Source organism: Myotis yumanensis, unplaced genomic scaffold, assembly GCF_028538775.1.
Source record: "Myotis yumanensis isolate MYYU_CA2020_CCGP unplaced genomic scaffold, mMyoYum1.0.hap1 SCAF_12, whole genome shotgun sequence".
NCBI lineage: Eukaryota > Metazoa > Chordata > Mammalia > Chiroptera > Vespertilionidae > Myotis > Myotis yumanensis.
In genome coordinates this window covers 7,558,908-7,573,523 of record NW_027223763.1, presented here as the reverse complement: position 1 = coordinate 7,573,523, position 14,616 = coordinate 7,558,908, and the positions used below count along the sequence as shown (strand labels likewise).

The window sequence follows — 14,616 nt, the reverse complement described above, 5'->3', positions numbered from 1 at the left end:
GCAATAAGTTTTCTTCTTTGTCTTCACGTTTTAAAATATAATTTTTAATTAATATATAACCTTCACCTCCCTTCCCATACACACACACAAATGAAAAGTAAACTGCATTTTTTGTTCTTCATACACACACACACACACACACACACACACACACACACACACACACTAGAGGCCCGGTGCACAAATTCGTGCATGGGTGGGGTCCATAGATTAGGGCTGGGCTGGCCAGGGGGAGGGGCTGTGGGCAGTTGGCTGGCTGGCCCCACCCCTGATCAGGCAGTTGGCCGGCTGCAGTGGGTGTCATAGTGACTGGTCGTTCTGGTTGTTCCGGCATTCCGGTCACTGGCTTTTTATATATATAGATATATACATACATATATTTTTTTGCAGGGGGTTAGGGTGGTGGCAGGGTGGAAGAGGATATGCTGTGTTAGAAAGTGTGATAGAGAGAAAAGACCATAAAGTTTGGAAGCATAAAACTATGAGCTCCAGTTCTGTCACTTAACTAGCTGTGATTTAGGGCAAGTCACTTAATCTCTCTTATGCTATTTACTAATCTGCACAATGGATATAATTCTGCCTCCTCACAAGGTTGTTGTTATGTTTAAGGTATTTGATTAATTGTAAAGCAATTTAACTTTATACATAAATTTCCTTTAAAGTAAAATAAGTATAAAGAACTATATGGAATTTGAGTAATAATACTTGATATGTATATCTATATATCTTAAATCTCTACATTTTAAAAATAGGACATATATGTACATGGTATAAAATTCAAAGAGTACAATATGCAATGAAAATAAATCTGCCTGCCACCCATTCCCTAGCCCTGTTCTTGTACACTGGTAAAGGTAACCACTGTCAACACTTTCTTGTGTAGCTTTCTAGAGATGTTTAATTCATATACAATGTGAGTGTGTTTCTCACATCGATGTCTCTCTCTCTCTCCCTCTCTCTGAAAGTCAATTTTAAAAGATTTCATGAATTTAGCATTTAAAAACTTACCAGAAATAAACAATTTCGCCTTAGCTGGTTTGGCTCAGTGGATGCAGTGTTGGCCTGCAGACTGACAGGTCCTGGGTTCGATTCCAATCAAGGGCACATGCCAGGGTTGCGGGCTCGATACCCAGTAGGGGGCGTGCAGGAGGCAGCAGATCAATGATTCTCTCTCATCCATGTTTTTTTTAATATTTACTATGATTTTGGTCTCTGGCTCTTTTTTTAAAATATATTTTATTGATTTTTTTACAGAGAGGAAGGGAGAGGGATAGAGAGTTAGAAACATCGATGAGAGAGAAACATCGATCAGCTGCCTCCTGCACACTTCCTACTGGGGATGTGCCCGCAACCAAGGTACATGCCCTTGACCGGAATCGAACCTGGGGCCCTTGAGTCTGCAGGCTGATGCTCTATCCACTGAGCCAGACCGGTTAGGGCTCTCATCCATGTTTCTATCTCTCCCTTTCCGTTCCTCTCTGAAATCAATAAAAAAATATTTTTTTAAAAAGCGATGCCCAATCTACCATTTAATAAATAAATAATTTCCGTCTTAAAATTATAATCATGATATATCAGTATGATGAAACATATAGCCATTAAAATTGTTGATATCTATATTTTTCTCTTTTTTATTGACTTTATTGGGATGACTGTTAATAAAATTATACAGGTTTCAGGTATACAATTCTTCAGCACGTTATCTGCATATTGTGTTTACCACCCTAAATCAAGTCTCCTTCCATAATATCTATGTTTTTCAAAGAGTAAACTGTATGTTACTTTTTGGTCTACATTTTCTTGTTATTAAAAAAAATCTTTTTATCAGGAATTTACCAAGTTTGAAAAACTTTAAGAACTATAAAATTAATACGAAAGAACAACAACAAAAAACATTACCAGTGAAAAATATGTAAGATACAATTCATTAAACATTATAATTAGTCATGGGTTAAATTAAAATACAGGTAATGTACCAAAGTTATATGGTGACAGCTCCTATCAATCTGAACATCACTGGTACTGGTAGAAAAATAAGGTTTATAATAGATTTCATTGGGCTGAAGTGTGAGTTGCATAATTTATGACCCTGTTCTACAGGAATCACTTTCCTCATTTTCATTTTTAGTATTCTCAAGTTGTCCTCAACATAGCCAAAAATTAAAATTCATTGGCAAATGTTATAAAACTGTATGACTACAGGAATACAGTTCTCTGACCTTGAAAGGGTCCCCAAACAAGTGAGGGGCCCTAAATTATAAGCTCCATCAGCTGTATAGTAAATTGACCTCTGAGTACTAACTACTATTTCTGAGCCGGCCAGTTGGGGCCAGTACAGGACAACCAAGGGTCCAGAAGATTCGCATGTATAACTGGAGTCTTGTCCTTTACTTTTCAATTGGATTATTCCAAAGTGCAAAAAAATATTTTATGAGGGAATAGTTTCTGTAACCTGTGTATAAGACAGCTTCCACATATGTCTTTCTGGATTTTTTCTTTTTGCAAACTCTAGAGCTTTAGAAAACTTTTCCATTGAAAAATAACATATAGTCTTTGCCTGTAAGGCTCAGTTGGTTGAACACTGTCCCATGCATGGAAGGGTTGCTGGTTTGATTCTCAGTCAGGGCACATACCTGGGTTTCAGACTCAATCCCCAGTAGTGGGTGTGCAGGAGGTAGCCAATCAATGATTCTCAACATTGATGTTTCTATCTCTCCCTCTCCCTCTCTCTGACATCAATTAAAAAAAAAACATATTAAACATTTTAAAAAGTTATTGCCAGAAATAACATTTTTAGAAATAACTTTTTAAAAAGATGGGATTCTCTATCCTCTGAGTATTATTGATTTTGAGCCTCTTTTAACCTTGAGCTCTTTTTCTCATGTGGAAAATGTGTTGGGAATAATAATACATACTCATATCCCCTAAGAATTACTGTTGTAGCGATCCATTGTTTGATATCTGGGCCTATATTACTTAGGTGTTCTGGATGCAAAAAATCCCCCCCAAAAAACAACTGAAAACTGCTGATCTAGTTCAAGTTCTTCATTTGTAGATGACAGCATAGGGCTCAGAACAATTAATTGACCATCCCAGTGCTCTTTTTACTTACCACTCCCGGTGCAGATTCTTCAGGAACCCAGAAAGTTTTTGCAACTTTTGGGGTCCTTTCTTCTCCTCCCTGGCCTGTGTGCTCCAGCCCATCTAGAATATTCAGTATTGAGAGCAAACTGTGAACATATTCCTTTGTGCATTTTGCTTAGGCCGGGTTCTTTCTTCGCAATCCTCACATGCCCTTTTCCTTCCTGAAATCCCACCATCCAGTGTCACTTCCTTCTAGGATCATGGACCCTCAAGTTAATGAAGCCTTTGCTGGAATCTCAGCACTTTTTACCTTAGTTTACTATTTCTATCCTTAATCTGCATGGGCTATCCTTTGGCCCTGGAGTGCAAACTGTGTCCTGTTGCTTTTTTCATTCCCCTGGTGCTTTGAGCAATGCTTTATAATAGCTGGTAAATACTCTTTGATCAGATTGAATTCTTGAATCAGATTAATGGCAATATGAGAGCAATAATACCTGACCAGCTATTGTGGTTAAGAAAATGAGGCAATAAATATGAAGCAAATTTTGACAGGTTTTAAAGGTAATACATCAAGGAGAATGACTAAATGGAAAATAGTCTGGGAGCTTATTCACATTTGAAATAGAAAAATGATGATTACTTTCTTTTTTGCCTGGAGACTCAGAGTGTTGGGTGATATAATCATTGCTTTCAACTTTTTGAAAGGCTGTCAAGTGGGAAACATTCTATATGGCTCCAAGCAGCATAACTACTAGCAGCGGGAGGCAGGACAAGGGAAGCCGATGATTTCAGTTCAGCAGGTGGCGGAACGTTCTAACATCAGAGCTGTCCGACAAGGGGGCGGGCGGGCTGCCTTACTTAAAGGTAGTGAACTCCCTGACATTTGAACTGTGGAAATCGAAGTTGGATGGCCGTCTGGCTGGAATGTGGAAGAGAGAGAATTCCTGTCCCGGCGGGAGTTGGACCAATGACCTTTAAGGTGTCTTCCAACTCTGAGGTTTCTATGACTGTTCAGTTGAATATCTGAATTGTTTTTGTAAATAAAAACATTACTGAGTAGATAAATTGTCAATTAACTGTATGGTCAAGTCTACAATAAGTAAAATTTGATAAAAGGAGGAGTGGGAAATCAGGTTTAAAAGTCCAGATACTACTAACGGGGGCGGGAGTTTGTGTTTGGAATGCTGTGTCCCGGGCAAGTGACGGTTGCGCTCTGAATTATTTCACTTTACGCTAATACTTGCGGATTTCTCAGCAGTACCGTAAGCGGAAGCGAGAGCCCGTGCTGGGTGAAGAACCATTTCCCGGAAGGCGCTCGGCGGCACCGCGGTCGTCCGGGACCACTGGAGCCCGTAGCCGACTGGGCAGGCTAGAGCGGAATGGGGCGCCGCTGGCCGCCCGCGGGAACTACCAGTCCCAGGGGGCCCCGCGGCGCCGCGCACGCGCGATGGCCTGGCGGCAGCGCCACCGCAGGACGCAGGGAAGCCAGCTAGCGAGTGGCGGCGACGGCGGCGGCGGTGGCAGTTCGTAGAGAGGGCGACTGCTCCGAGGCCGGGCGGCGATCGGGCGGACACCTCGGTTCCTTTCTTCGCATGATCCTCTTGGTGAGTGCCGGTCCTCAGTGAACCCGCGCCGAGTGCACGACTCCCTGTCTAGTGACCGGGCTGCCCCGGCCTTGGGCCGCAGCCTGCGCCTGACGGCCGGGCCGAGGGGTTCAGCTGACCCCGGGGCCCTTCCCTCGAGTGTCAAGGGAAGTGGGGGCGGGGAGAGTCACTGTGAGGCCGAGGGGAGAGGTGCTGCGGCGGGCCGGGGCCGGGGCGGCCTGGGGCGGGGAGGGGAGGGGAGGGTCGCGTGGGGGAGGGGATGCGAGGCGGAGCAGGTAGGGGGCCGAGTCGAGGAGGCGAGAGTGAGATGGAACGTCTTCTGAGTGCCGCCGGGGAAGACGTCGTGCTCCGGGGACTCTTGACAAGCGGGACTCGCCCATCTGGCGGGCAGCCCACTTGCCAAAAACACACACCGTCCGAGGTATCTTTCCATTTGCTGTTGGAGGGAAGGGAGTGAGGGACTGCCGGTTGCTTCCACCTCCTTTTCCTTCACTCTCACCTTTAACTGACTGGCAACATTCAAACGGGTGCTGGCGAGGCAAACCGTAGAAATGAACAGGGCTCTGTGAATAAATCTGCCTAAAAACAGGGAAGTAGGGTGATTTGTTCAGATGAGAGCTAGGTCAAAGGAGATTTCAGTGTTTTTAGTTTAAAATGGGTGACAAAAATCAGTTGGAGCAAAGATTTGAACTAGAAAGGGTTTTTAACCTGAGATTCACTGGTTGGTTGGGGGTGTTGGGGGGGGGGGGTCTTTGGACTAGAATGAGGATAACTGTAATTTATTATTTCCTTCAATTATGAATGTAGGTGACAAACCACAGTAGAATTAACAATGTCTGCGACTTTGTCACAATAAAAATGATGGATATTATTGTATAATGCTTACAAATGTTGCAGATATCTCAAAATATCACTTATGCTGATAATTTCTTCAAATTTATGGTATTGCTAGACTCACTGTTAGATCTTGTTACTTTATGTGGTGATAAAATTGCACATATATAACTATATCAGGGTTTACATGTATTCCTGAAATAGAAATACATTTTTTGGGATATATAAATCTGCCTGGAAGAATATTTGAATCGTTGAATGAGAAAGAAGACAAGCAGACAGGATGATAAATGTAGGTGAAAGAGGGAATTTTGTAATGAGGGAAGTAAAAGGAAAGACTTGGTTGGCTGAGACCAGAGTAATGGTTTGAAAGAATAGAATAGACCACAGATATTTCATTCAGGGTACTGGGGAGTCAGCAGAATAATATGAGGAAGAAAGGGTATTGACTGCTTTGGCTTTGAAATGTTCGTATTATTGCACCTCCTAGTTCCAAGCGATGAAGCCCTCCAAGCTCTTGTGTAAGCCCGTGATAGGAAGTTTCAGTGTGTGCTACTTTTCTTTAAATCATATGAATAGTGTGGCTTTTAAAGAATTGTCCTGAAGTGCAAAGCCTCAGGATCTCTCTTCAAATATATTTTCCTATTGCTATTACCTTCTTTTCATATGTGATAGAAAGTAAACGTGCAGATTATAGAATTGGAGAATTAGAAAATCATTTATTTTGAAATTCCATGTAAAATTTTTGCAGTTCTTCTTCATTTTGGCATCAGACTTCTCACTGACAAATCACTGAGCATTTTTTTTTTCCACAATATGTGTGACTGGAAATGTGCACCTGTTTGTAAAGCACCTGTCAACATCTGGTGTGAGACCTTTCTTCACCCCCCCAAAGTAATAGCAGTGATGGAAAACCACTGCAGCAAACTTTTTGTGGGAAAAATCAAGGGGGAGGAGAACGGAAAGGTGAGGAAGAGTATTTGATGAAGCAAATGTTGGTTCTGAAATAGTTCATGTTGAACACGCCGTATTATAAATCACTGCCTTGGGGAGGTTTTGCCTGGTACCTTCTGTGTCCTTATACTGTCCTCTTGTCATTCTTTGTCTCCTGTCCCTATATTTTATTTATAGCATCTGTCTATCTGGTAACATATAATTTGTATATTTAGTTAGTATTTTAGTCTTTGTCTCCCCGTTCAACTGTCAGCTCTGTGAGAATAGGAACTTTGTCTTCACCACTGAGCTGGAATAGTGGCTGGTACATAATAAGTACTCATGAAATATTTGCTGAGTCAGTAAATGAATAAGGTAGTTTATAATGCTAGGTTTTTTATTCCTAGGAATAAAACACCTCCATTTTACATACATATGTATATATAATTTCATGCCAGAGAGGAAGAGAGTGGGAGAGAGAGAGATTGAAAGATCAATGATGAGAGAGAATCATTGATCGCTGCCTCCTGTACACCCTCTCCTGGGGATGGAGCTGGAAACCCTCAACCCAGCAGTTCCTGGACCTGGAATTGAACCATGACATCCTGCTTCATAGGTTGACACTCAACCACTGAGCCATGCCGGCCGGGCTAAAACAAACCCATTTTTTAAATTTTGTAAATAGTATTACGTAGGTATGCTGGATTGAATTTGAACTTTTAAATTTTATATCTGTATTATTTAATATAATTAATTAATTAAAACAATTAATTGATTTAAAAATAGATTTTTAAAATAGATTTTTAGAGAGAGGAAGGGAGAGAGAAAGAGAAACATCCAGGTGACAGCAGAACATTGATTGTTGCCTCCTGCACACGGAGGCAGGGAGCCCACATACCTGGGCATGTTCCTGACTGGAATGGAACCAGCAAACTTTTGGTGCACAGGATGATGCCCAACCAACTGAGCCATACAGGCCGTGGCTTTGTTTTGGGGGAACATCAAAGATGAGAGAGAATCATTGACCACTTGCCTCCTGCACGCCCCACACTGGGGATCAAGCCTGCAACCCAAGCATGTGCCCTGACCTGGGAATTGAACTGTGACCTCCTGGTTCATAAGTCAATGCTCAACCACTGAGCCACGCTGGCCAGGCCAGTTTTTGTTTTTGACCCAAGATTCAATTAAGGATCTTGTATTTAGTTGCCTGCTTGTATATAAAATATTTTTTCAGCTTCTTTTGGGTCTCTCATGATATTAAGCATCCAGACCAGTTTTTTTTGTAAGATCCCCCTCAATTTGAATCGGCTGATCTTCGTGATCAGATCCGTGTTAAACATTTGGGGCTGGAATGCTACCTAGGTGATTTTAGGTCTCTTTTAATGTATCACATAGAGGCATGAGATGTCAGTTTCATTATTGATGTAAATTTGTATAATGTCTGCTAGATTTATATTGTAAAGGGACTCCTTTTTCTTTTGTAATCAATAAGTAATCTGTGGAGTGATGATTTTAAAACATTCTCAAAGTCATGAGTTGTTAGTAGACATGCCAGTATAAAGGGTCAAGAAAACTTAAATTGGAGGTACTTCTAATAATGGGGGAATGGGAGATCAGGGAATGGATGTGTATAGGAGAGGGCATTCGAACTGGACCTTAAATCATAGATGGGGGGATATTGGAGAAGGGCCCCAGGTGAAGGGAATACTTGAACAAAGAAAGACAAGGTCAGTTTTGTAGGTTAAATAGGAGATCATCCAAGTCTTTCTTCCTCTTTCCCTCTCTTCCTCCCTTCCCCGTGTCCCCCCCCACACACAGTGAAATTGCTCACACAGAATCTGAAGTCAATATACTGGAGAAGAACCAGAGAGCAAACAAATCTAGTTTAGGCAGTAAGTTATGTGACTTTTCTAAACCTGGTTTCTCATCTGTAAAATGGAGGTGATAAATACTTATCACATAGGATTAAATCTAATAATAATATGTGGAAAACATCAACAACATGGCTTTCACTCAATAATTGCTAGTCATCTTTTGGCGTTCCAGCTCTCAAACTACTTTCATTCTTTTCCACTTTGGTACCACATCCCTGACTTTAAAACAAACCCTACTCTTCTGGTGCCTTCTTGGCCACTATCACAATGCCACCACTTCCCACTTCGCTCAGTTGGCGCCACTGAGTTTGTGAGCTGCTTTCCAGTGATGGCACACGGCGCTTACCACCTTATAAGGGTGATGCAGCCGATAATGTCATCCTGGAAATTGCAGCAATATATATTAACTTCATTCTTGGTTCAGTTCACAATACAACATTTATCACTCTTTAAATGTGCTTCAATTTAAATTAGTTTTATTTGGAAAAATTACCCCTAATATTTGTAGAAAATTTAAGAGGGAAAGTGGAAATGGTAAGACATTTCATTTGATATTTAAATTTTTTTAGGAGTGAGTGTATTGGGAAGAGTCGGTTACATTATACTAGGATTCTCTAAGATAAAGTATGATTTTTAAATATTATTATTATTATTATTATTATTATTATTTTGGTAAAAGTTTGATATAGGTGGAATCTTTCTTACTTGTTTTGGAAAGACCAGTACTTGAAAAAAATTTTCTCAAATGGTGAAATTTTTTTCCTCTCCCCTTTCAACTTTCTGTTTTTTCAACTTTCTGTTTTCTTCCCTAGAGTTAATGTTTTCTTAGGCAAGAAGGATTTCAGTATTTTTTTACATTTGAACTGCCTAGCTTGTGTCTGCATAGAATTATTTGTGGTTTAGCTCTTTAAGTAATCCTAATAAAAATGTTTTCATTTGTAAAAGAACCGGAAACCACTAATTTCTGTATCATGTATACATTTTAGAAGAAGCTTTAGGTACAAAACTGTTTGATTTCTGTTTTTTAAAATTATAGGTAATTAAAATTTCCTTCTTTATGCATACCTCTGATTTTTCAGAATATTTTACTATGTATTCGGATTTTGTAAAAACATTTTCAGAAGGGCAGTTTTTCATTGTTCCTAAGCTTAAACCGTGTGTTGAACTCTGCAATGCAGTGGTCAAAGGAAGTGGTGAATATCTGTTGATACTTCAAGTTCTCTTATTTAATATATAAGAATGAATGGTTGAGCAAATGTTTTTTAAAAATTACGATTTTTTTTAGGGGTCTCTCTAATGTCTTCTTTTTTTGAAGTTTGAATATGAAATTTCAACGTGTATACCTTTTTTGTAAGCCATTTTTTACATGTAAGGCTTCAAGCATACTGTTGTACTGTGAAAACAGGCAAGATGTCTGCTCATTAATCTAAGATGACTGTCCTGCAGGTGCCTGCTTGGTCTTGCTCCCAGGCAATGCTGGTACACCCACGCTGCAGACGAGTGGAAGGCATGTTGTCAAACATGTTCAGTTCTTTTCCCTTATTAATTTGTTTTCAGAATGTTTTCTGTGAGTCTTTAAAAAGGATTAAATTGTTCTTTTTCTATTAGAGACAAAAAAATTAGTCGAGGGATATTAGCCTTTTTTTAGGATCAGAGTAAAATTATCTTCCCAAGCAATCTTAATTTTATGCAAATACATGTATTTTGAAAGTTTTTAGAACGGAAGCTAAATTAATCTTATTTTCAACCCACTTTGAACTGTGCTTTCACTTTCTAATAAAGGACTGTGTGACCCATCTCTTGAGTTTACTTCCATTATTTATAAATCCTGACTACTTCACAAAAAAAATCAGGTCTAAAAGTCATAGCACTTAAAGGCTTGCAAAATGTTTATAAATACTGATTTCTGTATCAGAAAACTTAGGAAAGAATAGATGAATTCTTTTTGAAATTTATTTCATTTTTACCACCTCCTTTAGAACCCAAGGAATCTTTTTTGTTGTTGGTGTTGTTAAATATCACCCAAGGATATTTTTCCATTGCTTTTTAGAGAGAGTGGATGGGAGGGAGGGAGAGAGAAAGAGAGAGAGAGAAACATCGATGTGAGAGAGACACATGCCCCAATCAGGACCAGGGATAGAGCCTGTAACCTAGGTACGTGCCCTTGACCAGAATTGAACCCGCCGATTGAGCCAGATCAGCTAGGGTGAACCCAAGGAATCTTTGATTCCTTTAAAACAAAATGCCTTTTAATATCTAACTATTCAAGGTTGTGATGGGCTAACTTGGGTTCTGATGGAAAGTGACTTATTAAGCCTCTCTCTGAGTAAGTTTCTGTTCCATCATTTTAAAACATCATAATAATAGTAATGATAATAATAGGTAACACCAAGTTATTTTTCTTTTTCTAGATATTATATAAGTTATTTAAAATTGCATATTCCATAATTCTATGGAGGTTTATTTCTTTTTGAAACCTCCTGGTCAGGGCACAAGCCCAGGTTGCAGGCTTGATCCCCAATCAGGGCACGTGCGGGAGGCAACCAATTGATGTTTCTCAAATCAATGTTTCTCTCTCCCTTTCTCTCTCATTCTCTTCCTCTCTATAAAATAAAAATATTTTAACTAACCAGGTAATTTTTGTGTGTGTTCCAGAAAGTTCCTTTTAGGTTAACACAGTCATTGGTAGTAATCTTGTTTGAAATTTGATAATAGCCCTAGCCAGTTTTCTCAGTGGTTAGAGCATCGGCCTGGGGACTGAGGGATCTTGGGTTTGATTCCAGTCAAGGGTACACACCTATGTTGCAGGCTCCATTCCCAGCAAGGTTGGGGCATGTGCAGAAGGCAACCAGTTGATGTGTCTCTCTCACATCGATGTTTCTCTCTCTCTGTCTCTCCCCTTCCCTTCCATTCTCTTTCTTAAAAAAAAAAAAAAAATCAATGGAATAAATATCCTTGAGTAAGGATTAACAAAAAAAGAAAGAAAGAAATTTGATAATAAATATTTAAAATTTTATGAACCACCTTTCTTGGAAATGTGATGAAATGGACCTGACAGCCTGCTGTTTACATGCTTCTCTTAATTTTGAGGGTGGACTCTTGGGTTTTGAAACAGGCTTTACCAGTATTACAGCTCAGCAAAAATGTAGCCAAAGCTTCCTCAAAGCATGTGAGTGGTGAGCTTCCTCTCAGAAGTTTGCAGAGGGTTCTAAGGGTTTTAGATTTTCCTTTAGTTATTTGATATATCTTGACCTCCACATTTACTGGTATATATGTCTTAATGAGTTGTCACTAGAGATTATTGATGAGGAGGAAATTAGATTGGTGGTATTTAATTTTAGACTAATAAAAATAATGGACATTTACTGTATCTAAATGTGAAACTTCCCGATACGCACTCATTTCTGGATTGGGCAGATTTTTTTTGGTTTTGTTTGTTTGTTAATCCTCACCCAAGTATATTTTTCCATTGCTTTTTAGATAGAATAGGAGGGAGGGAGAAAGAGAGAAAGAGAGAGAGAGAGAGAGAGAAGAGAGAGGAACATAGATGTGAGATACATTGATCTCACAACATTGGTTGCCTCCCTCGATTGTGGCCAGAGGACGAACCTGCAGCCCAGGTATGTGTCCTTGACCGGGAATCGAACCTTTGATGCACGGGCTGACGCTCTAACCACTGAACAGCACTGTCCAGAGATGGGCAGATATTTTTGTATCATTTATTACCTCTGGGAAATAAAGGGATATCATTTTAATGCCTTTGCTGTTTTGCTTATTCATGTGTAGCTTGTTATTGTTGAACTATGTCTAGAAATTTTGGCTGCATTTGAAAATTTTCACATCTTAAATATATTATTTTCAACCCTAGCTGGTTTGGCTCAGTGGATAGAGTGTCAGCCTGCAGACTAAAGGGTCCCGGGTTCGACTCCAGTCAAGGGCACATGCCCAGGTTGTGGGCTTGATTGATCCCCAGTCGGGGGCATGCAGGAGGCAGCAGATCAGTGATTCTCTTTCATCGTTGATGTTTCTATCTCTCTCCCTCTCCCTTCCTCTCGGAAATCAATAAAAATATATTAAAAATATTATATATATATTATTTTCAGAGCATTTGTATAGTCAGTCCTGAGTGTTTAAGTAATTGCACTAGCAGATCTTTCAGTGAGGAAGAGTTTAGTACCAAGTTCTTACATATTTTTTTACATCACTAAAGTAATAAGTGTTCTTTGTTTAAAAAATAACTAAAGACAATGCAAAAATGAAAGTTTTTCTTCTCCATAAATGCTGTATGCTTTGGGTTTTTCTTTCATCCCCCAAAATTATACTTAATGCTTCTGATTTTAAGTGCTTTACATATGTTAACCCAATGGTCGGCAAACTGCGGCTCTCGAGCCACATGCGGCTCTTTGGCCCCCTGAGTGTGGCTCTTCCACAAAATACCGACTTCTGCGCATGGGCCATGAAGTTTCAATCGCACTGTACATGCGCGCCCGCCCGTGGTATTTTGTGGAAGAGCCACACTCAAGGGGCCAAAGAGCCGCATGTGGCTCGAGAGCCGCAGTTTGCTGACCACTGTGTTAACCCATTAAACCCTCACAACTCTATGACTATACCCTATGAAATAGGTTCTATTTTATATCCATTTACAAATGAAGAAACTGAGACATGGAGAAGTAACTAGTCAAAGGTCGTACACCGAGTTAGCAGCAACACTGAGATTTGAGCCCAGGTAGTTTTGCTTTATGGTGTGTGTTTTAGCCTCTGGGATCTTACCATGCATAATGTTCTGTGGTTTGTTTTTTTCACGTAATGATACATGCTAGACATCTTTCCGTGTTCCACTACCTTCTTCTTAATAATTATGTAGTCTTCCGGGATAGAGGCATACCGTAACTTAAGTTAGTGTCTTTTAAACTTAATCTTCTTTAATATTTTCAATCCCATTAGTAATTATTTCAAGTAATATTTTTAAAATTTCAAGATTTTTGAATTACAGTAGTGAGGATATATTAGTATTTGTTAAGTAATGCATACTAACTGTCCAGATGTTTTGGTATTCTCTCGGTTGAGTTGTATAGTGAAACTTGGCTTACCTCACAGCTATTTGTTTTGCGTGGATTTATTATTTTTGTGGTTAGCCTGAGTAACTCTGGAATTTCAGTAGTGTATTGGGGATAGAATTAACATCTCTTTGGATTTTATTTATTTACTTTTGTTAGGGTCTGGAGTTTTGGTGTTATACCAAGAAGTCCGTAGTATTAGTTTGAAATTTGAGTACTCTCTGACTTTGTAAGACTTGCATCCTAAGTAGTCTGCCTTCCAATTCCCTGTATTTGGGCCAAGAACAGTTGTTACTGTGTCCATTCTTCCTTCTACACCGCTTTACTTGTTTCAAATATACCAATTAAAGATACTAAAGTATCACTTGTTTCCATTTTTTATCCGCATTGATATGCTTTTCTTTATTGTGAGGAAACATTTTTTGGTTCATTAATAACTATTTTAAATATGTTCATTGGAAAGTTAGTAGATGTTTTCCACTTAAATTCAGTTACTGTTTCTTAGTCATTTTGGAACTGAGTTAGCAGCAGCTTGGTTGATGGCTAACTGGAGCATTGCTCTTCATCATTCAGTCATTTATTAATTATTTATAAACTCAAAACATTTATTCAGCACCTGCTAAATGCTAGTTCCTCTGCTAAGTAATGGGGATACCAAGAGGACTCTGTCCCTACTGCAGGGAACTTGGAGATTTGTTGAGATAACTTTTTGTTGCAAACAGTGTAAGATGCTATGATAGAGATGAGTCCAAATGAGAAAGAATCTGAGTTAAGAGAATGGCCAGTAAAGGCTCCTCGGTTTGAGCTGGGCCCAGATGACTGAGTGGGATTTAACTGGCCAATGAAAAGAGAGACAGCCCTGGCCGGTTTGGCTCAGTGGATAGAGCGTCGGCCTGCGGACTGATTGGTCCTGGGTTCGATTCTGGTCAGGGGCATGTACCTTGGTTGCGGGCACATCCCCAGGGGGAGGTGTGCAGGAGGCAGCTGATCAATGTTTCTCTCTCATCGATGTTTCTGACTCTCTATCCCTCTCCCTTGTAAAAAATCAATAAAATATATATTTAAAAAAAGAAAAAGAAAAGAGAGACAAAGGATTCTAAATAGAGTATATATAGAAATCAGGTCCATGGAAACCACTAGAAATTATTATTAGAATGTCATGAGAATGTGGGCCCTTCAAGAGCAGACCTCACTTAGCACATAGTAGCTGTTTAATAAACATTTGTTGAA

At 39.6% G+C, this 14,616-nt stretch overlaps 1 protein-coding gene across 12 annotated transcripts in view; it reads left to right on the top strand.

Annotated features, from left to right (window-relative positions):
• Positions 1–4,581: 4,581 nt before the first annotated feature.
• GAPVD1 (GTPase activating protein and VPS9 domains 1) overlaps positions 4,582–14,616 on the top strand; it is a 53,964-nt gene continuing 43,929 nt past the window's right edge. For all 12 annotated transcript variants that reach the window (XM_070430682.1, XM_070430680.1, XM_070430681.1 and 9 more), the window contains exon 1: positions 4,582–4,688. The gene's annotated coding sequence lies outside the window, so the exon portion shown is untranslated. The remainder of the gene's footprint in view (positions 4,689–14,616) is intronic.